General features: G+C 42.0%; 1 protein-coding gene across 8 annotated transcripts in view; it reads left to right on the top strand.

Moving 5' to 3' along the window:
- LOC140495989 (serine/threonine-protein kinase PAK 3) overlaps positions 1-23,940 on the top strand; it is a 251,309-nt gene that overhangs the window by 95,064 nt on the left and 132,305 nt on the right. For 2 of the 8 annotated variants that reach the window (XM_072595381.1, XM_072595376.1), the window contains exon 1: positions 3,743-4,010. The exons of 3 other annotated variants lie outside the window; for them this stretch is intronic. The gene's annotated coding sequence lies outside the window, so the exon portion shown is untranslated. Of the gene's footprint in view, positions 1-3,742; positions 4,011-23,940 lie in introns of those variants that run through there. 3 more of the 8 variants (XM_072595384.1, XM_072595382.1, XM_072595383.1) reach the window with 2 other exon arrangements.

Below are 23,940 nucleotides of genomic sequence, written 5' to 3'. Positions count from 1 at the left end.
AGCTAGTTTGTGATAATTGCCTCAGTTGATTCAGATATTGTTATCAATATGCAACATGGGGAAAAAATAATCTTCTTAAGCTGGATGCATGACAAGTGGATCATTTTCACATTAAGGGTAAAAATGTTACAAAGCTTCCTTGAAAGAGATTTATGGATCAAATAAATGTAGCCATCAGTGGATTGCCCTGACATGTTAGCACAAGAATACAGTATATCATTGAATGCTATTCCCAGTTGAAACTCTACCTCAACTGTGACTCGTTATCCTTCTGCACTTGGACTTCCATGGTCAGCAAGATATAGGAAAAATAACTTCAGCTTGTACTGTTGTACTGACTGCTTGCTTGCATTTGCCATGTTTCTCTGTTCAGTTGAGATATGCAGCATAGAACTAAACATGTTAGTAAGTTAAAACTATATGATGGCAGCATCCCCTGTCATTACTGTAGCAACTTTCCTTATCGACCTCCTCAAAATGATGATTAGCTTCGTGCGAGAGAAGATGTCAATAAGATCTTTACTGGAGTGTTACTTGAAAGTTTCACATTATCTGAAACATTTGAAGTGAGACTACTGAGCAAAAAGCTATTAAATATTCACAAACTAGCATGCCACCGGCTGTCGCGAGTATTAAATCATGGTTGTCACACTAAATAAAAAATCTGATATTAATGGGACACTTTGTCTTTGTATTGTTCATATGGTCACCCCTACTGTGCAGGAGAAAAACCTAGTTTCTCATCCACACATACTAACTTCCCCAATGTGTGCAGTATGGACAGCGGCGCTTTGCAGATCAGGAAGAATTTGATAACTGCAATACATTGAACATCAAAACATGTGTCTGCTGAAAATGGTTTTTTATACAAATCTATATGTTTGCATGGTTTACTGATCCAAATCCTATCATAACAAAAAGAATCGTGAGAGTTTAGATATTTCCAGTGTATATTTCTTCACTGGCTTCTCCTTGCCCTGGCCAATTTGGCTGCCATCTTTATTGCTGTAGGAAAACAACTGAATACATCTGTGTCTCTTTCATACTACAGTGCAAAATAAAAATAATTAGAGATCACTGAAAAGCAGCTGAAGTTTTGTTATTATATTGTTTTGAGTCCAAATGGCAATTGGATCTAGCATGCACACTTAAGAGCAGCCATGCTGAGCACCATTCTGCCCATATGAGAAGATCAGGATTTCAGTAGTGATGATAGTGCCTGGGGCTTTGTCTGGAATGTATGATTCCATGCATTGGATTCTATAGTTGTTGCTCGTCCATGGGTTGTGTGACACTGAGGACATTGTCTTGTCACCAGTAATGTCTCGTTAATCATTCATTTTATGCTCCTACGCTGCTCCCTGGCCTGTTTGCAATTGGTGGGTATCTAAAAGAGAATAAGATCATCAGAAATTGGAGCAGGGCTAGGGAATTAAGCCCCTTGAGCCTGCTCCACTGTTCAATATGACCCTGGCTGATATGGGGTGGTGTTAACAGCATTTTCTTTTTGCCTCATAACTATTGACCTACTTGTGAATTTAAAAACTCTGGAAAAGAGAAAGACAAGAAGGTGGAGTTACAGGAAGGGAAATGGGGGAAGAACAAGAGGGGTGTGGTGACACCATGTGCAACTAATAAGTCAGAAGAGATTGTGAGATGAGGGAAAAGTGTGACAGGAAGAGGATTTTGTAGATGTAGATTACATCTTCAATCCCTTTCACTCTGCTGCCACATCTGACTTTAGTCATGACTGCTATGATAATTGAAGCACCATCTCCACTGGGGTGAGGACAAACAGCCATGCCTATCCCTGTTACCTTTAGTTGGGCACCATTTTATCAAACTAGTGAAAGTGAGGTGTATCAGTCAGTGCAATGTTGTCTACCAGGCTGATATACCCCATCATGGTTAAATAGCTAGCAGCCTATGTAAGCTGTGAAAAGTGAGAGTGAGGCTTGCAGCAGTGGATGAGGGTGGAGCAAGCCTATGAATGTTATGTATGAGTCCTGATTGGTAGAGATCGGTAGGTGAGTGAAGCGATGGTAATGTATTCATCAGTGTCTATGAGGCAGCTGGTGCAAATTGGTAGCATGTAAAATTTGAAGATACATTCATTAACCTTGAGGTCATTGAGTCTCTTTGAACACTATATCTAGTCCTCTGAGTTGCATTACTGACATGGACTGTTACAACTATAAGTGCATGCTGACTTCTCAGAGTTTGTTAGGAAGGTCAACTGATACTCTTTGGAAAGAGGAGATCTCTCTTCATATTAACCTGCTTTGGAGAAACTGGGTGCACATACTGTGCCATTATGGCATTCCTTTGTCTGGCCTAGCTTCAACCTCTCACTATTTTGCATCTCCTGCTGAGGGGTATGATCATATGACCGGGTGTTTAGCACTCCTAACTCTAACCCTAACTGCAAACATTTTAAATGAGCAGACAATAGAAATGTTTATACTACCCGAATCATGACTGTGGCTTGATTGCTCATCATCACCCTATTTTTTGGGGCCTTTGTGAATTCTGATGCCCAGTTGATCTCCGTTCAAATGGTTATCAGTGTACAATTAATGCTTTTAGTACCATATAAAATGGAGGGGAATGATCAGCTTGGGTTCTCAATTCTATCCAAATGACTGGGTATGGTTCCTGCAGTGGGAATCATCAGTTATTAGGATAGATTGAAGAAGTTGGGACTGTTCTCCTGGGAGAGAAGAAGGCGGAGAGAAGATTTGCTAGAGGTTTTAAAAATCACATGTGAGGTGGATAGAGTAAATAGGGTGAAACTGTTGCTGCGAGCAAAAGGAAAAAAAAATCAAGAGGGCATAGATTTAAAGTGATGCGCAAAAGAAGCGAGTGTGATGTGAGAAAGAAATTTTTCCACACAGTGAGTTGTTAGGGTATGGAATGCATTGTCTGGAAATGTGATGGAGGCATGTTCAATTGAGGCATTCAAGTGGGCTTTGGATGGTTATTTGGGCAGAAATGGTGTTCAGTGATGGGGGACAAAGGCAGGAGATTACACTAGATAATAGAATTGGTGCAGGCATGTGGGCTGAACGGCCTCCTTCTGCACTGCAACAATTCTACAAATCACAAATGATTGGCCAGACAATAACTGACAGCAGGTTCAAGCCTGCAGTTTAATATCCTGTAAATATTCACTACCCAAGCTCAGACATGAATAATAGCCACTTGAGCGAGTTACTGGATTCTCAAAAGCATCCCATCATCTGTCAGTCGCTTCAGGACAGATGGCAGACATCTTTGGCTTAAACCTAACTGGCACACTAAAATAATTGGATGGGATCTTGGGGGAAGGAGGCAAGGACACTGGGACAAGACCAGATCAAGCTTCTGAGATATTTATGCTTTTCTATCCTGTGCTTTCCATGTTGAGGAAGTTACGCTACTGTTTCACATTTCAGATTTACTGGAACAACTCCTTTTGTCCTTATACACCCTTTTGTCCTTTGGTTATTCATTGTATTTTAATTGTGCTCCATATTTTAGATCACAGTCTGCTGGAAATCTGACTGTGAAACGCTTGGGTAAGAAGGAAAACAAGTAGTGAGGTTTCCACAGCAACAGCCATGATTCAGAGCTGCACTGAAAGCTTTCTACCTCAGGCAAGCAACTGTCCTTCAGCTTTAAGCAGCTGCTCAGTTGCTTAGCCAATCACAGGTGTACAAGGAAGAATGACATCATGTTGAAATTAACGCCAATGACAGTATCTGATTTTGGATCAGCCAATCGGTCAGTATCAATAAATGATCAGGCTGCCTGGGGAAGATCAGGCAGCAGTGGAGTGCTGAGGATTTCTCTTGTATCAGACTGAGGTCAGAAGCTGTGCGTGAGAGGAAAATGTAAAGAAAGCAGCTGAATGAGCCGAGGTCTGTTCTCAGGAAAAACACACAAACACACATACGAGAAAAAGAAGCTTGTTATTCATTGGAGGTGGAGGAAGTTTAAAATGGCAAGAATGGCATGCCCACCATTTACAGGTAATACTTGTATGTCTTGTGTGTGTGACTTTATTTTTGTATAGCTGGGTATGATTTTTATTTGCAAGTGGATATCCACAGACCAGTGTTTGCCTGCCCATCCCCAAACAGTATTAATAATGAGTGACATGTAGAAAAACTAGTTTTATTTTACATTTGGTTTCTGGGTGCAGTCAGTTGGTTATTTTTCTTTTATTCTCTATCAAGTCGGTGAGCGAGTTAGCTTTCTATTATGACTATGGAAATAAGCTTTTAAAAATTCATGCTCTTGAAATCCTGCACCTCTTTATACGCACAGACACTGCTGTCTATGTGCACACCAGGAGCTTATTGTGCTGGGTGTGCTTTGTGGTATAAATGTTTCATTGCTTTATGGAATGGTTATCATAGTGTGTTTCTGACAATCAATGCTGTTAAGTATTCATTCATTACATGAATAAATGACATAATTCGTCATAGGTTTTTTTTCCCTTTTGATTTTTAAGCCTTTGCCGTCGCGACATGCTTGCAATAGACATTCACCCTCTTTAACTATTTGAATACCTTATTGGAGTGAGTGATTCCTTTTGCCTCTCTTCACTCCTCCACCTCTCCCATCCCCATCCAACAATTTTATAATAATAATCCTGCTGTGCTATTTGTATAAAGAAAAAGCAAATAATCACTTTTGGCTCACAGAAACTGTAATATTGAATTATATGTTAGTTCTCTTTTTTTTTACAAGAGTTTGCCATCTGCAAGGGAACACATGAGCTGGACATCAAGTTGTGAGCCCAGATGGGCACTGTGCAGTAGTGCAGAGCGTTGTAGTTAGTGGAGCATTCTTAAGAAAATTCTCCCAAGTCCCTTGTTAATCTGTTAGAAGAAAAAAAAGTAGCAATTAACAATTGGACAATGAGAGAAAAATAAGCCATATTTGTATCTTGCTGTAGAACAATCCCAGCAGATGCATAAATTTGAATGTGGAAGGAGGATACACATTTTTGACAGCCTCTTGTTTTCTGATATTAATATAGAAACTGCAGTGGATTTGAAGAAAGAGTTAATCAATAAGTATGTTTTTTAAACAATTAATTATCATGAAGCAATTTGTGTGAAGGCACAGAAGCCCTCAAAATTGTGACAAAAATTAAGTAAATCCACCATTTTTGAGCGATAATAATTTGAATAGTGCAGTGACTGTGGAGTTAATGACAGATTGAAACTTAATTAAAAGAAGCTGCGCAGAGCCAGAAACACTGCTGTAAAAGGAAAGATGAATATAAAAATTGTATTAAAGCCAATTCCTCATATGGATTTTTAAAAATGCAGCTACAGTTAAATAACTGCCCAAATGACACCCTTCTTTTCCTGGGAGTGCCCCTTTTGTTTTAGCCAATACAAATTCCTCTTTTTCACCCTGACAGAGTTCCTCATTCTGGGGTATGCCTCCCTGGATGGTGGTAGTGGCAACCATCCTGGCCAAGAGCCATCTTTCAATATGAGTCAAAAGGGTGTGTGTGTGTGTGAGAGAGAGAGAGAGAGAGAGAGAGAGAGAGAGAGAAAGAAGAAAAATGTGGTGTGTGCAAGAGAATGGGGAACATCAGTAGCCTGCAAGGTCTTGTTTCTGTTCTAGGCAGCTTTTCGCAAGGCACTCCCTAGAGGAGGAGTCACTAAAGGAAAGGGGACTGTAGCTCATTTCCAGTGGCCTAGGAGGGAGGTGTTGAGGAAAATTGTAATACATTCCCAGAAACTAGGATCAAGTCTAGAGCACTCTGTAGCAACGACTTCTGTACATTTGGTTTAATGGCTTAGTTACTGGTACAACTTGGGAATCCTTTGCAAGTGGGGAGCATGAGAAATAGGTCAGTTAAGTAGCCCATCACTTTGCTGTACAACCCCAACCCAATCCACACAATATTGAGTAAAGTGTTCTACTTTATGATTAGGTGAAAGGAACTAGATCTGGAGATAAGAGAACACATGGAACTGGAATTTATGCCCAGTTGTGACTCCAAAGAGATATTGTTCCTGACGTCCTATTATATAGATATGTTTAATCAACCTGTTCAGACATAGTATGACACACCGTCAGAGCAATGGGACATGAACCCAGACTTCTGGTTAACAGTGTGCCACATAGTTGTCCAATAAATCTTGTTCATATTTGTTCACCTGAGTGTAGATCTGATCTTGCAGCATGTTAAAGAGAGGATAAGGCCCCACTAGACTATCTGCCCTTGAACCTGTTGAGGCAGTTAAGCGGCTAATCCATTGAAAGACCTCAACCTGCCTGCACTGGCGTGTGGGCAGTAGAAGCACAACAAGAATTAAAGCAATTTTTTTTAAAACCAAAGTTGGTGAAAAGACAGGAAAGAAAGGGGAAAACATCCTTCTGGTGTGTGCTCTGTGTGCAATAGAGATCTGGTTGCCATAACACTACTTTGTGAAGAGACTTTGCTGCAAGACATCTCTGGAGAGGGTTCTGCTGGGATTGCAAAAGCACCAGCCAATCACATTTGCCAGCAGCTTTCCAGGGTGGGACTTCTTCCCACTGAGGCCCAGTTGTTCACAATGGCAAAAGGAGGCAACTCTGCCCATTGAGTCCACGGAGCAATCCAGTCACTTCCCCATTCAATCCTCATGACTCTTAAACTTAAGAGTCTTCAAGTGCCCATCCAAGCTCCTTTTGAAATAATTGATTGTTTCAGCTTCCACCACCATTATGGGCAGATATCATCAGCTAACGCAAGGGTTCTTTGTCCTTCTTTACCTTTATCAAACATCTTCTCTATTTGGCACAGACAACAAGTTAACATTGGACATTTGCATGGCTTGTGTTACGTTGTCTCCAGAAAATTAAATTTTTGGCTACATTTTTATGTACCTTTGATAGCCAGTGAATCCTGCTTTAAACGTGTTAAGGCTACCCACAGGAAAGTGTTGATGCAAGGCACAGCCTTTTTTTAAACATTTCCCACTAGGTGACCAACCCAGTGCATTCTCCAAAATTTTAGCTCCAGATAGATGCTATGGGCTCTTTTCTCCTAGCTGCAAACTCTCAATCTGGGGAACTTTGTTTCTATCAGGATGACTGTTTAAGACTAAGATGGGAGAAATTAATCAGCTCTGATAGTTGTGAATTGTTAGAATTATCTACCCCAGAAGGGCTGTAGATGCTCAGTTATCGAATGAGAGTCTACCCACTGAAGGTGATAGATTTTTGAATACAAGGGGAATTAGAGAACATGAAAAAACAGTAGCAAAGTCCACTTGAGGTAGAACATTGACCATGATCTTAATTTGTCTTTCATGGGATGTAGGTATCTAAGTGGCCAGATAACGTTTTACAACAATTAATGACATTTTTCATTTGGTCACCATTTTATATTTCAGGATTTATTAGCTGAACTTCAGGATTTATTACTTGAATGGTAAGAAATTGCAGCAAGTTGCTGTGCAGAGGGACTTGGGTGTCTTTGTGCATCAATCACAGAAGGTTGGTTTGCAGGTACAACAAGTAATTAGGAAGGCAAATGGAATTTTCTCCTTTGTTGCTAAAGGGATTGAGTTTAAAAGTAAAGAGGTAATGTTCCAGGTGTATAGGGTGCTGTTAAGGCCACACCTGGAGTGCACTTTTGGTCTCCTTACTCCTCTGCACGAGGAAGGGGTGCAGAGGAGGCTCACTAGATTGATTCTGGAGTTGAAAAGGTTGGCTTATGAGGAGAGACTGAGTAGACTGGGATTGGATTCATTGGAATTTAGAAGAATAAGGGGGGATCTTATACAAACGTATAAAATCATGAAGGCAATCGATAAGATAGAGGAAAGGATGTTTCGACTGGCGGGTGAAATTAGGGCAAGAGGGTATAGCCTCAAAACTCGATGGAGCAGATTTCGGACTGAATTAAGAAGGTTTTTTCTTTACCCAGCCGGTTGTGAATCTGTGGAATTCCCTGCCCAGTGAGGTGCTTTAGGCTTCCTCAGTAAATGTTTTTAAAGCTAAAATAGATAATTTTTTTTGACCAGTAAAGGAATTAAGGTTTACGGTGAGAGTATGGGTAAGTGGAGCTGCGATCACAAAAAGATCGGCCATGATCTTACTGAATGGCGGAGCAGGCTCGAAGGGCCAAACGGCCTACTCCTGGTCCTAGTTCTTATGGTCTAATTTTAATGTTATGCAATTTGAACCCTTGTCTCAAAGACAACCATAAACGTGGGCCTCTAAATCACCAGGCCAGAGAAGACACTACCACCACACCACCATCTCCATTTTGTTGTCTGGGAGATTGTGCTAATGTGGAGACAACATGACCTATTCCTTTTCTCTCAGCCCACTACTTGAAATTGTGAACTTTGGAGTACTTAAAGGAGCTCTCTTACAGACAAGGACGCATTTCTTGCCATTAGTCCTGAATTTGAGTTTTCCCACTTTGTATCCATGTCCGTTTGTCCTGCAATTATGGTGTACATACCTGCATTTTAATAGAGACCTCCACATCTTTAGGATACCAAAACCAGCTTTTACACCTAACAAAATGAAATTGTTCATTCTATATTAATGTTTCAAGAAATGTGCACATACAATGGCTGAAAAAATGGCAGTGGGGTGGGCGATTGGTTAGTGTTGAGAAGAGAAAGTTAGCTATAATGTCCAGTGAATAGCCCTGCACTTGAAATAGTACCAGCACATCTTTTCATGCCTGTCTAAACTTGGGTCACTGGATATTTAAAGGTAGAGATAGACAGACAGATTAACGACTAACAAGGGAGTCATAGGTCATCAGGGGTAGGGGGTGAATGTGAAGTTGATTGCAATCCTACCAGCCATGAGTTTCGAATGAGCTCAACCTGCTCTTAATTTGTATGTACAAGTGGGCACGTAGGACATCTCAATGTCTTGGCTAACTGACTGACTATGGGCTTTGCAGCTATAATGGGACTTGAAGAGCTAAAAGTGATTTATTAGTTGTGTTCAGGAATCTTCAATTCCAAACTAAGGCAGCATGATGGCTCAATGGTTACCGCTGCTGCCTTACAGCACAAGAGGCATGGATTCAGTTCCAGTCTCGGGTGACTGTCTGTCGGTATGGAGTTTTCAATTTCTTACTGTGTCTGTGTGGGTTTCCTTTGGGTGCTCCGGTTTCCTCCCACAGTCCAAAGATATATGTACGTTAGGTAGATTGCCTATAGGGTCCAGGGATGTATAGGTTGGGTGCATTAACCGTGGGACACACAGGGTTGCAGAGATGGGGAGAGTGGAATGGTGGTGGGTCTGGGTGGGAGGCTTTTCGGAGGGTTGGTGTAAACTCAGTGGGCTGCATCCACACTCTAGGGATTGTATGATTCTAAACAAAGATTATATTGACACGTTTCTATTGGTTTTGTTCAATTCCCTTCTATGGTAAACAGCCACAAAACATTGTGGCCCTGGGAAGAGTGCAGAGGTGCACTATTGAGGTGATCGGGAGTGGAACCTGGGAAACCTGAAAGTGTGGGGGTGCTCTTAAATTTTAATGGCAGGATGTCATCACTGTTTTGAATTGTTTCCTGACCATCAGTTAGCCAGCATGATGGTCTGGATCGGTACCTGGGACTACGATGTTGTGGCCATCACGGAAACGTGGATAGAAGAGGAACAGGAATGGTTGTTGGAGGTTCCTGGTTACAGATGTTTCAGTAAGATTAGGGAGGGTGGTAAAAAAGGAGGGGGGCTGGTGTTGCTAATTAGAAATGGTATAACGGCTGCAGAAAGGCAGTTCGAGAGGGATCTGCCTTTGGAGGTAGTATGGGCTGAAGTCAGAAATAGGAAAGGAGCAGTCACCTTGTTGGGTGTTTACTATAGGCCCCCCAATAGCAGCAGAGATGTGGAGAAACAGATTGGGAAACAGATTTTGGAAAGGTGCAGAAGCCACAGGGTAGTAGTCAGGGGCGATTTCAACTTCCCAAATATTGATTGGAAGCTCTATAGATCAAGTAGATTGGACGGGGTGGTGCTTGTGCAGTGTGTCCAGGAAGCTTTTCTAACTCAGTATGTAGATTGTCCGACCAGAGGGGAGGCCATATTGGATTTGGTACTTGGTAACGAACCGGGACAAATGAAGGGCTTGTTAGTGGGTGAACATTTTGGTGATGGTGACCACAATTCTGTGACTTTCACCTTGGTTATGGAGAGAGATAGGTGCGTTCAACAGGGTTGGTTTTACAATTGGGGGAAGGGTAAATACGATGCTGTAAGACAGGATCTGAGGAGCATAAGTTGGGAGCATAGGCTGTCAGGGAAGGATGTCATGGAAATGTGGAACTTTTTCAAGGAACAGATATGACGTGTTCTTGATATGTATGTACCTGTCAGGCAGGAAAGAGATGGTCGTGTGAGGGAACCTTGGTTGACGAGGGAGGTTGGATGTCTTATAAGGAGGAAGAAGAAGGCTTACATTAGGTTGAGGACACAAGGTTCAGATAGAGCATTGGAGGGATACAGGATAGCCAGAAGGGAGCTGAAGAAAGAGATTAGGAGACCTGAGAGAGGGCATGAAAAATCTTTGGCGGATAGGATCAAGGATAACCCCAAGGCATTTTATGCGTATGTGAGAAACATGAGAATCACGAGAATGAGGGTAGGTCCAATCAAAGACAGTAGTGGGAGACTGTGTATTGAGTCGGAAGAGATAGGAGAGGTCTTGAATGAGTACTTTTCTTCAGTATTTACAAATGAGAGGGACCGTATTGTTGAAGAGGAGAGTATGAAACGGACTGGTAAGCTAGAAGAGATACTTGTTAGGAAGGAAGATGTGTTGGACATTTTGAACAACTTGAGGATAGACAAGTCCCCCGGGCTTGATGGGATATATCCTAGGATTATTTGGGAAGCAAGAGAGGAAATTGCAGAACCGTTGGCAATGATCTTTTCATCTTCACTGTCAACGGGGGTGGTACCAAGGGACTGGAGAGTGGCGAATGTTGTGCCCCTGTTCAAAAAAGGGAATAGGGATAACCCCGGGAATTACAGGCCAGTTAGTCTTACTTCGGTGGTAGGCAAAGTAAGGGAAAGGGTACTGAGGGATAGGATTTATGAGTATCTGGAAAGACACTGCTTGATTAGGGACAGTCAGCACGGATTTGTGAAGGGTAGGTCTTGCCTTACAAGTCTTATTGAATTCTTTGAGAAGGTGACCGAGCATGTGGATGAGGGTAGAGCAGTGGATGTAGTTTACATGGATTTTAGTAAAGCATTTGATAAGGTTCCCCATGGTAGGCTTATGCGGAAAGTCAGGAGGCATGGGATAGAGGGAAATTTTGGCCAGTTGGATAGAAAACTGGCTAATTGGTTGAAGTCAGAGAGTGGTGGTAGATGGTAAATATTCAGCCTGGAGCCCAGTTACAAGTGGAGTTCCGCAGGGTTCAGTTCTGGGTCCTCTGCTGTTTGTAATTTTTATTAGTGACTTGGAAGAGGGAGTTGAAGGGTGGGTCAGTAAATTTGCAGATGATACGAAGATTGGTGGAGTTGTGGATAGTGAGGAGGGCTGTTGTCGGCTGCAAAGGGACTTAGATATGATGCAGAGCTGGGCTGAGGAGTGGCAGATGGAGTTCAACCCTGTCAAGAGTGAGGTTGTCCATTTTGGAAGAACAAATAAGAATGTGGAATACAGGGTTAACGGTAGGGTTCTTAGTAAGGTGGAGGAGCAGAGGGATCTTGGGGTCTATGTTCATAGATGTTTAAAAGTTGCCACAGAGGTGGATAGAGCTTGTAAGAAGGCCTATGGTGTATTGGCGTTCATTAGCAGAGGGATTGAATTCAAGAGTCGTGAAGTGATGTTGCAGCTGTACAGGACTTTGGTTAGGCCACATTTGGAGTTCTGTGTGCAGTTCTGGTCGCCTCACTTTAGGAAAGATGTGTAAGCTTTGGAGAGGGTGCAGAGAAGATTCACCAGGATGTTGCCTGGAATGGAGAATAGGTCATACGAGGATAGGTTGAGTGTGCTAGGCCTTTTCTCATTGGAACGGCGAAGGATGAGGGTGATTTGATAGAGGTTTATAAGATGATCAGGGGAATAGATAGAGTAGACAGTCAGAGACTTTTTCCCCAGGTACAACAGAGTGTTACAAGGGGACATAAATTTAAGGTGAAGGGTGGAAGGTATAGGGGAGATGTCAGGGGTAGGTTCTTTTCCCAGAGAGTGGTGGGGGCATGGAATGCTCTGCCTGTGGGAGTGGCAGAGTCAGAATCATTGGCGACCTTTTAGCGGCAATTGAATAGGTACATGGATGGGTGCTTAAGCTAGGACAAATGTTCGGCACAACATCGTGGGCCGAAGGGCCTGTTCTGTGCTGTATTGTTCTGTGTTCTATGGTCTCTAGTAATGGCAAATGATCAAAGTATGTTGGAGGCTATTATTGTCTCACCGAGGTAGTACTCTGGAAAGCAAGCCCAATATCCTCTGACTGGGCATGAAAGTTAAAGGTTTTATAAAATGTACAATTTACCTAACTCTTGGAGCTAGTTTTATGGACCAGACCAAACCCCCTTCAAGGATATAGGTTCAAAGCTAACCTTTTTTAAAAACTTATTTAAAGGCAAGTGTAAGACGCTGTGTTCCAGATGTAATTCCATTAGGTACTCCACTTAGCTTAAAGCAAAACACACTTTATTTGCATGCTATAGTTAAAATACAAACAAAAGAAAGAAGAATTGGCCAAACTTTAACTCCATTGGGAAACTTTAACAATAATACATTATCAAACTACTAAACAGCAATTATTCCAATATAGGAACGTCTCATATACACTCCCTTGGAAAATGCAAAGTCTGTAAAATGGATTGTCGCACATGAGACTCTGGCAGCAGCAAGAGAATCCAAGCTTTTAGCTGTAACAGAAAGAAAGTTGCAGCAGCTTCCATAACTAGCTGCAAAACCCCAGCAAACTGTTGAAAGCTAAATTAAGCCTCAGGTTCTGTGGGAGCCTAACTCCACCCATTCAGGCTTCTCCTATTGTTCCAACTTCTTAGACAGAAACCCCCAAGACCTCACAAGCTGTTCACTTTTTTGACTTGGAAGAGACAGCTCGACGCCTATGGCTCAAAATCTCTCTTAGAGGGAGAAAAAGAACAAAATATACCTCTTAAAGCCAAAGTACCTGAGTGTTTTATGGAGGCAGATTCGATCATGGTCTTCAAAAGGAAATTGGATAATTGTCTTTAATAATGACAAAAATCCAGGCCTATGGGAAATTGAGGGGGTCTGGTGCTAAGTGACTTGTTCTTTCCGTCAGCTAGCATTGGATGCAATGGGGCAAGTGGCCTGCCTCTGTTTTGTAGGCATTCTATTCATCTACTGCCCTTACTTGTTCAGGTGGTAGAGATCATAGATTTGGAATGTGCCATTGACAGGTTGGTGCAGTGCATCTTTGTAGGTGAGATGCACAGCGACAATTGTGAAAGGTGATCGACTAACTGGATGGCAATCAAGTGGTCTGCTTTTGGATTTAGATTGTATCAAGCTTCTTTATTGTTGGACTTGCACTTATCCAGGCAAGTAGAGAACATTGCATCACATTGATTTTATGTGCTTTGTAGGTGGTGGAAAGGCATTGGGAGTCAGGTTTTTTTTTCTGCAGAATTTCCAGTCTCTGAATTTCTCTTAGCCTATGTGTTTATATGGTTGGTCTAGTTCAGTTTGATTTTGACAATGGTGACTGCTCAGAATGATCATAGTGGAACTCCTGCAGTGATAATGGCACAGAATGATGAGGGGAGGTGCTTACATTCTCCCTTGTTGGAGATGGTCATTGCCTGGTATTTCTGTAGTATGAAAGTTACTCATCAGGCCAAACCAGAATGTTCATATTTGGCTACATGGAGAAATGAGGATGGGTCATTTAGCTCAGTTGGTTGGATGATTAGTTAGGGTGCAGAGTGACAAACCCAGGATGGGTTCAAACCCCTCTCTATTTGAGGTCAGCATGACAACCCTGCTGTCTCAAACTGTAGCATGATGGTAACTTGTTTCCTTTGCATGCAATAATGGACTACTTCAGTATCTAATAAATTTTGGTGCTGAACGCTAATCCTCAGAAAACACCTCTGCTTCCAAATTCACACTATAACAACTGAAGTGTAAGGCATAGGACATTATTCTTAGGAACTTCTGCAATAGTATTGTAGGGCTGAGATAATTAGCCTCTACCAATTTTAGAAATTGTCTTCTTTGTTAGATATGACTCTAACCAGTAAATAATGTTCCCCGATTTAGTTTTACAAAAACTTCTTGAATCCAAACATGGTCAAATCCTGCCTTAATACTCGAGGTAATCACATTCACTCCACCTTTGGTCAGTCAGTTCTGACAACATGGAAAGGCTGGGTTTTACTAGAGATTTTTCTGAAGAGGAAAGTGGTTGCAGGGAGTGAAGGCGATTCCAGATGTTGTCGCTTTCTCTTCTAGGGACACAAATTGTGTGGGATCTTTGTTCTTGTCTCTACATAGTTGCTGGGTTTCTCCTAGTTGTGCTATGGAGCCTGATTTTTGATTTTATAATGCAATGTTTTGCCTCCTGAAGACAGTGTATATGTAGGATAGTGCACAGGTTTATGTACCAAATCCACCATTGTAAGAAGGCAGAAATTTGGGCTGCTATATTTCCTGGTCACTCTTTTAAACTCTTCCCTCCTACCTTTTAGCTTTTAATATCAGCCTTTATTTTTATTTTAAGGCTTCTCTGTGAGCTGTTCTTGAGTTGTCTATAGTTTATGACAATCCAGCAGAATATGAAGAAGTGTAGACTTCTGAAGCTGCAGTAGCTAACTTGTCAAGCTACATTTAAAGGCTAATCAGCAGTGCAGTGATTGGAGGGAGTTGTTGGTGTAGAATTTGAGAAGAACCTTGCATCGCTGCCTTCATGATGTTGTCACATGAGAGCAAGGCAATGATGTGGCATTCAGCCATTAACAGCATGTGTCTGGCAGACAGACAAGGAACGGCTTTGCCAAGCACTTCTGAGTGACAATGATGCCCCTATAAAGTCAAGGATGGTGGCCTGCCACTGTGTATTGGACATAAACAAAGGAAGAATTTAATGCTTTGTAAAGAAGAAAAAAATTGGCAAGGCAGCAGAAGTGGCATTGCACAATGTGAATTACTAGGCAGTAATCAGTATAATGCTGGAAGGGACCACCTGATTGTTTAATTACAAATTTGCAAAGATTCATGGTCTGACGTATTTTATTTGAGGAATATGCAAAGTGATATGGTCAATCCTGAAGAGCTTTGGTGACCTAACAGAGTCAAACAAGGTACCCTTATTATCCTCCACAAGGACGAGTTTAGAAAGTGATTTTCGGGCAGTGATTACAACTACCCCAAGCGATCTCTGCAAGATTATTTGTACATGCCCAACTAGTTCTCCCTTCTGGGAGAAAGTGAGGACTACAGTTGCTGGAGGTCAGAGTTGAAGAGTGTGGTGCTGGAAAAGCACAGCCAGTCAGGCAACATCTGAAGAGCAAGAGAATCAACATTTCAGGCATAAGCCCTTCGTCAGGAATGTGTATTTCCCTTCTGTCAGTGTAGCGTTCTGCACAGCATGTTTTGTGATGGTTGTGGGAATTGACACTAACTGTATGAACCCTGTATTTGCAAGAAAGTTACTACCAAATTTTAAGGTGAATGATAGATTGATATCCCTGGGAACTGGTGACATGCCATGCTATAGGGAGACTCGGGTGTGCAATTTTTTTTAAACACTGTTATTTAGGATTAATTGATTCCTGAAGAAGGGCTCATGCCCAAAACGTCGATTCTCCTGCTCCTTGGATGCTGCCTGACCTGCTGTGCTTTTCCAGCAACGCATTTTCAGCTATTTAGGATTAATGTCATGCTTACTCTGCATTAAATGGAACTCTCCAATAAGTGGCCAACTAGAGGTTTAGAATTTGTCCTGTTTCTGTTGCAAAATGTACAGCAGTTATGGCATGGTCACAAACAATCTTTGCAGGGGAAAGAGGGATGCCATCAGTGAGTTAATAGCTTCATAACGAACCTCCAAGGACTAAATATCCAGTCTGGCTATCATGAGAACCACAAAAATGTGACAATCCCTCCAAACTGCTTGAATAGTTTTTACAGTGGTGAGTGGCACATGTGTCTATATCCCACTCTCTGGGGATGGGGGTGCACAAAGAGAGACAGACATAGAGAGACAGGGATTGTTTCACTATAAAACTGGGGTTGAGCTCATTGTGAAAATCCGAGTACGCTGTGTAACTGGGAGAAACCCAAAAGCTAAATAGACAGGAGCAGACAGATCCTGTAGAGTTGGCAACAGTCCTTGGGTGGGTTGCGCTTTGGCGGGTCGGTATGGACTTGTTGGGCCGAAGGGTCTGTTTCCACACTGTAAGTAATCTAATCTAATTACCTTCATTTTCTGCCACCACCTACCTCCCAAAAAGCCTTGCTGAAGAAGAGCAGCAAGTACCTGGGATTGCCATCTGCAAGTTGCCCTCCAAACCATGCTCAGTCCCTACTTGGAAATATATATCTTGGCTACTAATAGAGGTGTACAAGATGATGAGGGGTTTAGATAGGGTTGACCGTGAGAACCTTTTTCCATGTATGGAGTCAGCTATTACAAGGGGTCATAGCTTGAAATTAAGGGGTAGTAGTTATAGGACAGATGTTAGGGGTAGGTTCTTTACTCAGCATGTCGTGAGTTCATGGAATGCCCTGCCAATAGCAGTGGTGGATTCTCCCTCTTTATGGGCATTTAAGCGGGCATTGGATAGGCATATGGAGGATAGTGGGCTAGTGTAGGTTAGGTGGGCTAGTGTAGGTTAGGTGGGCTTGGATCGGCGCAACATCAAGGGCCAAAGGGCCTGTACTGCGCTATATTCTTCTATGTTCTTTGTTCTATGTTCTATGTACTTGGAGAACAAAGGTAATCTCTAAGGATTGTTGCCAGCTCTACAGGATCTGTCTGCTTCTTCACTGTAGCTCAGTCATAATGTTGGAATTCACTTGCTAATGGCATTGTGAATTTCCCTCAAGCGGTGAAGAAGGAAGCTTACCATCAACTTGAGGACAACCAGGAGTGGGCAATAAATTCTAGCCCAGCCAGCAATGTGTATATCCCATGAATGAATTTGTTAAATGGAAAACAATAGTAGCCAACTATAACTACTAGTCAACTGGTGTTTACTGCATGAAGAGAGACCTACTCTTGGAATGGCACTCCAAAGTGCTGGAGGTTCTGAGGATCAGATGCAGTCACTTGCTATGGCAAAGCTGTCAACTTAGTGGGGCGAACACTCTGGTAATCATGGTAAGGTGCTCATTGTCAACCTTATTGCTGAGCTACAAATATCCTGATCAGTGAGTGAGGCTTTGGTTGTGAGCATTTCCAGACTTCCTCCTTTTGGCATCTTGTCATAAGTCTTTTTCTGGATTGATGAATGTAATCTTCATATCGTGTTGGCCATTTTGATATTGCATTTTCACTTTGCCTCAAAAGAAAAATCAGCATTGCCTTTATTACTGAGATGAATCAAAACTGCCCTTTGCTGATTTCCGTCCTCAGTTTCTCGTCAATGATTCTTTCCTATTTCTTAAAGATATCAGGGAGGAATTTAATTCCTGGGGAACATTTGCAATCTTGAATGGCAGTGAATCTTTTCACTGTTAGCACAAAATATCTTTGTCTCTGAGTTCCAAAGATTTTCTCTCATCATACAATTGAGTATGTTGTATAAAACCTGCAAGCCATATTCACCTAAGCTGTTTCATAGTTCACTGATATCTCATTTCCTCTTACTTAATTTGGTGTTTTCATTGCTTTCTGTTTTCTTGCAGCTTGATGCCATTTGTCACTCGAGTGCAGCTACCGTTTTTTGTCTTTTAGTTTTAGGCTTTCAATCTTAAATGAATTTTGCAGGGAGGTGATAGCGTAGTGGTGCTATTTAAAGCTAGACCACTAATCCAGAGACCCTGGTAATATTCTGGAGACCTGGGTTTGAATCTTTTCAAGGAAGAAGGTTGAATTTGAATTCATTAAATATCTGGAATTGAAAGTTTAATGATGACCATGAAACCATTGTCAATTACCAGAAATAATCCATCTGGTTCACAAATGTCCTTTAGGGAAGGAACTGCTATTCTTACTCTGGCCTACTTGTGATTGCAGATCCATAGTATTGTGGTTGACACTAAACTGTCCTCTGGGATGGGTAATAAATGCTGACCTGGCCAGTGACATCCACATCCTGTGAATGAATTTTTAAAAAAATGTAGGGTCCATTCCCCTCTTTGATTTCATCCTCTTTCACTAAAGTTACTTCACCGTGGTTGTGTGCATACGTTTCTCACCATCTATCTCTGCTAGCTACTAACCTGAAGAGTGTTGTAGAACAGAGACCTATGGGTTCAGGTATATAATTATTTGAAATTTGTGCCCAAGTAGACAGGGTGGTTAAGAAGACGTTTTGTACGTTTGCCTTCATAATTCAGATCTTTGAGTATAGGAGTTGAGACGTCATGTTTAGGTTGTACAGATGTTGGTGAGGTCTCATCTGGGGTGCAGTGTGCTCTTCTGGTTGCCCTGCTATAGGGAAGGATATTATTAAATTGGAGAGGATTCAGAAAAATACTAGAGGATGTCGCTGAGGAAGGGAGCATTTGACTTACAAAAAGGCTGGATAGGTTGGTACATTTTTCACTGGAGCATAGGAGGTTGAGGAGTGACCATATAGAAGTTTATAAAATCATGGAGGGTATGGATGAGATGAATAGCAAGGATCTATGCCCTCGGGTGGGCATGTTCAAAACTATTATTTTTAAGGTGAGAGGAAAACGTTTTAACAAGGACACAAGGGGCAACTTTGTTTATGCAGGGAGTGGTTCATGTGTGGAATAAACTACCAGAGGATGTGGTAGATGCAGGTACAGTTACAACATTTAAAATACATTTGATAAGTTCATTATTAGGAAAGGTTTGGAGAGATATAGGCCAAATGCGGGCAAGTGGGACTAGTTTAGTTTGGGAATGTGGTGGGCATGGACTAGTTGGACCAAAGGGTCTGTTTCCATGCTGTATGACTCTATCTCTCTTTTGGTGTCAAGACTTCCATATTTTTCTTCCATGGCTATTAATTTTTTTTCAGCAATTGAATCCTTTATATTTCTTTTGGTACTGTTCTTTGTCTTCCTTTGAATTCTGTGTATCTGAGCTGGAGTAAAACACTGGACAACAGAGGTATGTAGATCAAAGATCCAATATGTGGTCTGTCTGCTTAAGTCTATGGGAGAGGGATCAGAGTCAAAGTAGGAACATTATAGATAAAGACTTGGAGAAAGGAGTAGTCGCATGTTTCTAGAGTCAACGTTGGCTGACAATTCAAGTATGGAAATGAATCAGTGAATTAGCTGATTGGCTGGAACAATTGGAAGAGGTGCAGTGTTATGTGACTGAAAAGTGTCATTGAAATATGAAAGGTTTAATCCTCAAGATTGTTGTGAAACTGATCTTGTTACATAAAGCAGAAGCTTGGCGTATGTCAAGAAGAGAGAAACAAAACTAATGAGTTGTGGATGCTGTGATGCACTATGAAATGATGAGGAAGAAAAAAAATCAGATGCCAACATATCAGAGTTGATAAAGATTGAGAGAGCATTGAAGCGTACCAAAGGAGGTAGAAATGATCCAGTTGTCCATTATGGTTAGAGATGTTCTGGAGATGGGAAAGCTAAAGAAAGAAAAGGAAGACCTGGATGGAAAGATGCATTGGTGTGATGTGTGAATGCAGCACATTTGGAAGAGAAAATGAGTGACCAACATGAAGAAATGAAAGAGTGATCAACCCTAACTGTAGTGAATGAGTAAAATGGGAGAAACTGATAGAAGAGAAAAATATACTGTTTCATTAAGTGTTTTCTTTTTTTAAAAAAGTCATTTTCGTAAGACTGTGCTGAGTTGGCATTTTTCAAAGATTAAGATTTTTTGATTCCAGATTGCATTTGAGGTTTGGCACTTAGTTCACGGGGTTGGAGTATAAAAGTAGGGAATTCTTACCACAACTGTGAGCAGTTTTGATTCACTTATTTAATGAAAGACATCATTTCACTGGAGGCGGTTTGCAAGGATGATCATTAAGGGATTGCCTTATGAGCAAAGACTAAACAGGTGGGACTCTACTCACTGAGTTCAAAAGAATGCGAGGTGATCTCATTGGAACAGCATAGGATTCCTAAGGGGTTTGACATAGTAAATGTGGAGAGGATGCTTCCCCTCGTGGGAGAGTCAATGGCCAGAGGGCATAGTCTCAACATTGAGTGTGCCAATTTAAGACTGAGATGAGCAGGAATTTCTTCTCTCATAGCATTGTGAGTGAACCTCTTGCAACAGAGAGCTGTGGAGGAAGAGTCCTCGTGTATGTTTAAGGCTAAGATAGATAAGTTCTTGATCAAGGGTTGCAGGGAAAGTAGACATGAGGAATGTCAGATCAGCCATGATCCTGTTGAATGGTGGAGCAGGCTCAAAAGGCCAAATGGCCTGCGCTGTTCCTATTTCTTATGATCTTGTGGTTTCTATGATTGGATTGAATTGAATTAGCTTTATTGTCCAATGTACTTATGTGAGTACAGTGAAACATGTATAAGTTGCCACTTACAGTTCCATCATAGGTACAAAGGTACCTAGGTACAGTCTTTAATTACAGAAGCAGTGGAGCCCACTATAGCAATGTATCCTATCTGACCATGTAATGGATCAAGGAGCAGAAAACAGATAATTTTACACTGAGGATTAAACACCATGACTGCTCATTTCTAGATCTGTTGTAACAGTCGTTCATGACTGGGTTGAAAGGCATTATTCAAATTTGGACTCCATTTAACTGTTCTTGCGTGTTCAGTTCATTCACAAATTACATGGTTTGCGGGCTCCAGTTTTATATTGACGCTGGTATTTCTTTTTGTTTATTCCTCCTTCCCCTGGTCTAAGCAATATCCTGACCATGTTTGAAGAGAGGCTGTGAAATTGGATGCTACTGTTAGTTTGTAAAGGAATACGCTGGGCTTTATGTACCACCACTGACATATGGCTGACTCCCCTTTCACATCTGAATAAACAAAGAATCTATTCAAAGTAGCTGGGTGGTGCATGAGCCCTACCAAGCTCTCAAATTCCAAAGTACTCCATGATTGGTTATTTTCTGTTGTTTTTTTTACAAAAATAACAACAGCATCATTTTAGCTGAAAAGCCCTAACTTGTTCACAAATGCTGCTTATAATTTGCTTCCACTTTCATCGACAGTAACTTTCCTGCTTAAAACTGCTGCATCAAGAGGATGCCAGTCTTTCTGTTCCAGCAGCTTTTATTTCTGAGAGGTCCGGCTGTTGCCATTGTTAACTGATGGCAAAATGTGAGGTCAGTTAGCAATTGAAATAAGGGATTTAACATCGACTTTCTCATAATGCATATAGTGCTGCCTTATTATACACTGAAAGCATCTGGCAAGCACAGTACCACCTCTCTTGGGTATCTAACAATTTCATGGTGCATTGATATTTCAGAACTGTTCATGGAAGTTGTTCTGCAAAATCTGCTCACAGATCATGAGGGTTTTTTTTTCAAAAAAGAACCCACCCTGTTTATGGAATAGAATCCCTACAGTGTGAAAACAAGCCATCAGGCCCAACAAGTCCACACCAACAACTTCCCCCGCCCAGTGAAGAGTAACCCACCCAGATACATTCCCTTAACCTATTACTCTACATTTACACCTCACCACTGCACCTAACCCACACATTCCTGAACATTCTGGGCAATTTAGCATAGCTAATTCACCTAACCTGCACATTCGTTGGACTGTGAGAGGAAACTGGAGCACCCAGACAGACACAGGGAGAATGTGCAAACTCTACACAGCCGCCCGAGGCTGGAATCGAACCTAGGTCCCTGGCATTGTGAGGCAGCAGAGCTAACCACTGAGCCACGTGCCTCGATCCACATCAGCCTGACTATTTTAACAATTGCATGTAAAACTACTGACTAGGTGGTGAGCCATCGTATGTTCTTCAGTGGTTGCCCAATGTCCGTACAGGTCAGTGATTAATAACATGACTTTACAGTTCAGAGACCGAACTTGCTGATGAACAATAATAATACAAAAAAAAAATGGATGCTGGAAATCAAAAACAAAAAGAATGCTGGAGAAACTCAGCTGGTCTGGCCGCATCTGTAGAGAGAAAAGCAGTGTTAATGGTTTGAGTCCAGTGACCCTTCGTCAGAACTGAAAACAGCAGGGTGTAGGATGGAGGAAGGGTAGTATTTGTGATGTTTTGTAGGGAAGGTAATGATAGCATCAGAGATGACAAGAGAATCAAACAAAGGGACTGCTGATGAGCTAAAAGAGACAATGATGTGTAGGGTACGAATGAAGAGTGAATAGGTTGGCTGCGCTATAAGCAACATCGAGACTTCAGGGTCTAGAGGTGTTTGACAGTAGGTATCGAACATGGAGAAGATTGTTTGTCTAAATTTGTTCAACTCAATGGCTGTAAGGTAATTAAAGTGGAAGATGCTGTTCCTCCAGCTTGTATTGAGCTTTGTTGGAACCCAGCAGCAGGCCTGAGACAGAAATGTTGGTCTGGGAATACAGTGTAGCAGGTAACTGGAAACTCTGTTATTTTTACAGGCAGAACATACATATTCTGCAATTTGCTCTCCCCTCTGTAGAGGCAACCACATTCTGAGCAGTGAATACAGTAGATTGGATTAAGTGAAGTGCAGGTAAATTGTTACTTTACCTGGAAGGTGTGTCTGGGGCCTTGGATAGCGAGGAGATAACATGGTAAGCGTTGGATCTTTTGTGATTGTAGGTGGCATGAGGGTGAAGGGAAATGTTGTGAGTGGAGGATAAGTATACCAGGGTCTCCCAGAAGGAAGGGTCCCTATAGAGGAGAGCGATATGTGTCTGGTGGTGACATCTTACTGAAAGTGGTGGAATTGGCAGGTTGGGTCCTTCAGGATGCAGTTGCTGGTGTGGTGGCAAGTGAAGGCTAGGACATCCTATTGTTGATGGAAAGGATGTGGGCAGCATTGCAAGAAATGAGTCAGACACAGCTGAGGGCCCTGTCAACCACAGTGGCAGGAGCCCTCTGATGTGGTAAAAGATGGGTATCTAACCCCCCCCTGCCCACGCCACCAGAACAAATGAGACTGAGAAACTGGGAGAACAAATGGAGTCTTTACAGGAAACAGGGGGAAGAGTAAACAAAATAGTTTATCATAAAACCCGCCAACAAGGGTGGTGCTATTGTTGTCTGGCAAATTGACTTGTATCCTGCAGGGGTTGAGTACAAGCCCTTGAACATCTTATCTCCCCTGGGCCATGACCCATCATTGAACTTCAACTGTTGTTCCCACGACCATCACTAAGCTCATCTCATCTGGGGATCTTCCACCCCAGTTCCAACAACCTCTCCCCTCATAGTCCCACAGCCTCAAAAATCCACAAACAGGACTGTTAGGGAAGACCTATTGTTTCAGCCTCTTCCTGTACCGTAAACTTATTTCTTCCAACCTCACATTTTTTTCCTCTTCCTCTCCCCTTGTCCAGTCACTTCCAACTTTTTCACCAGTGATCCTTGTAAATTGTGTCATGCTGAGAGTGTGTGCTACTTAAATATTTTGCTTCAGATGGAAGATACCAGTGCAACTGAGCATGAAGTGCAGCAGTTGCAGCAGCAGGCAAGATGAACGCAGCACTCCCTGCTGCTCTTGATGAAGTTATACTTCTAAAAAGAGAAAACCCTCACAGCGGACCACACGGTGCTGCAGTCCATGCCACTCCCTTCCTCCAGAAGAAAGACTCGCTGAGTCAAGTCCACAGTCCAGAAACTGAGACTCCCACAACAAAAACCTGGACAAAGCTTCCCTGGCAGTCAATGTACTTCACTGTCA

Source organism: Chiloscyllium punctatum, chromosome 25, assembly GCF_047496795.1.
Source record: "Chiloscyllium punctatum isolate Juve2018m chromosome 25, sChiPun1.3, whole genome shotgun sequence".
Classification (NCBI taxonomy): Eukaryota; Metazoa; Chordata; class Chondrichthyes; order Orectolobiformes; family Hemiscylliidae; genus Chiloscyllium; species Chiloscyllium punctatum.
This window is presented reverse-complemented; position numbering and strand designations above follow the sequence as displayed.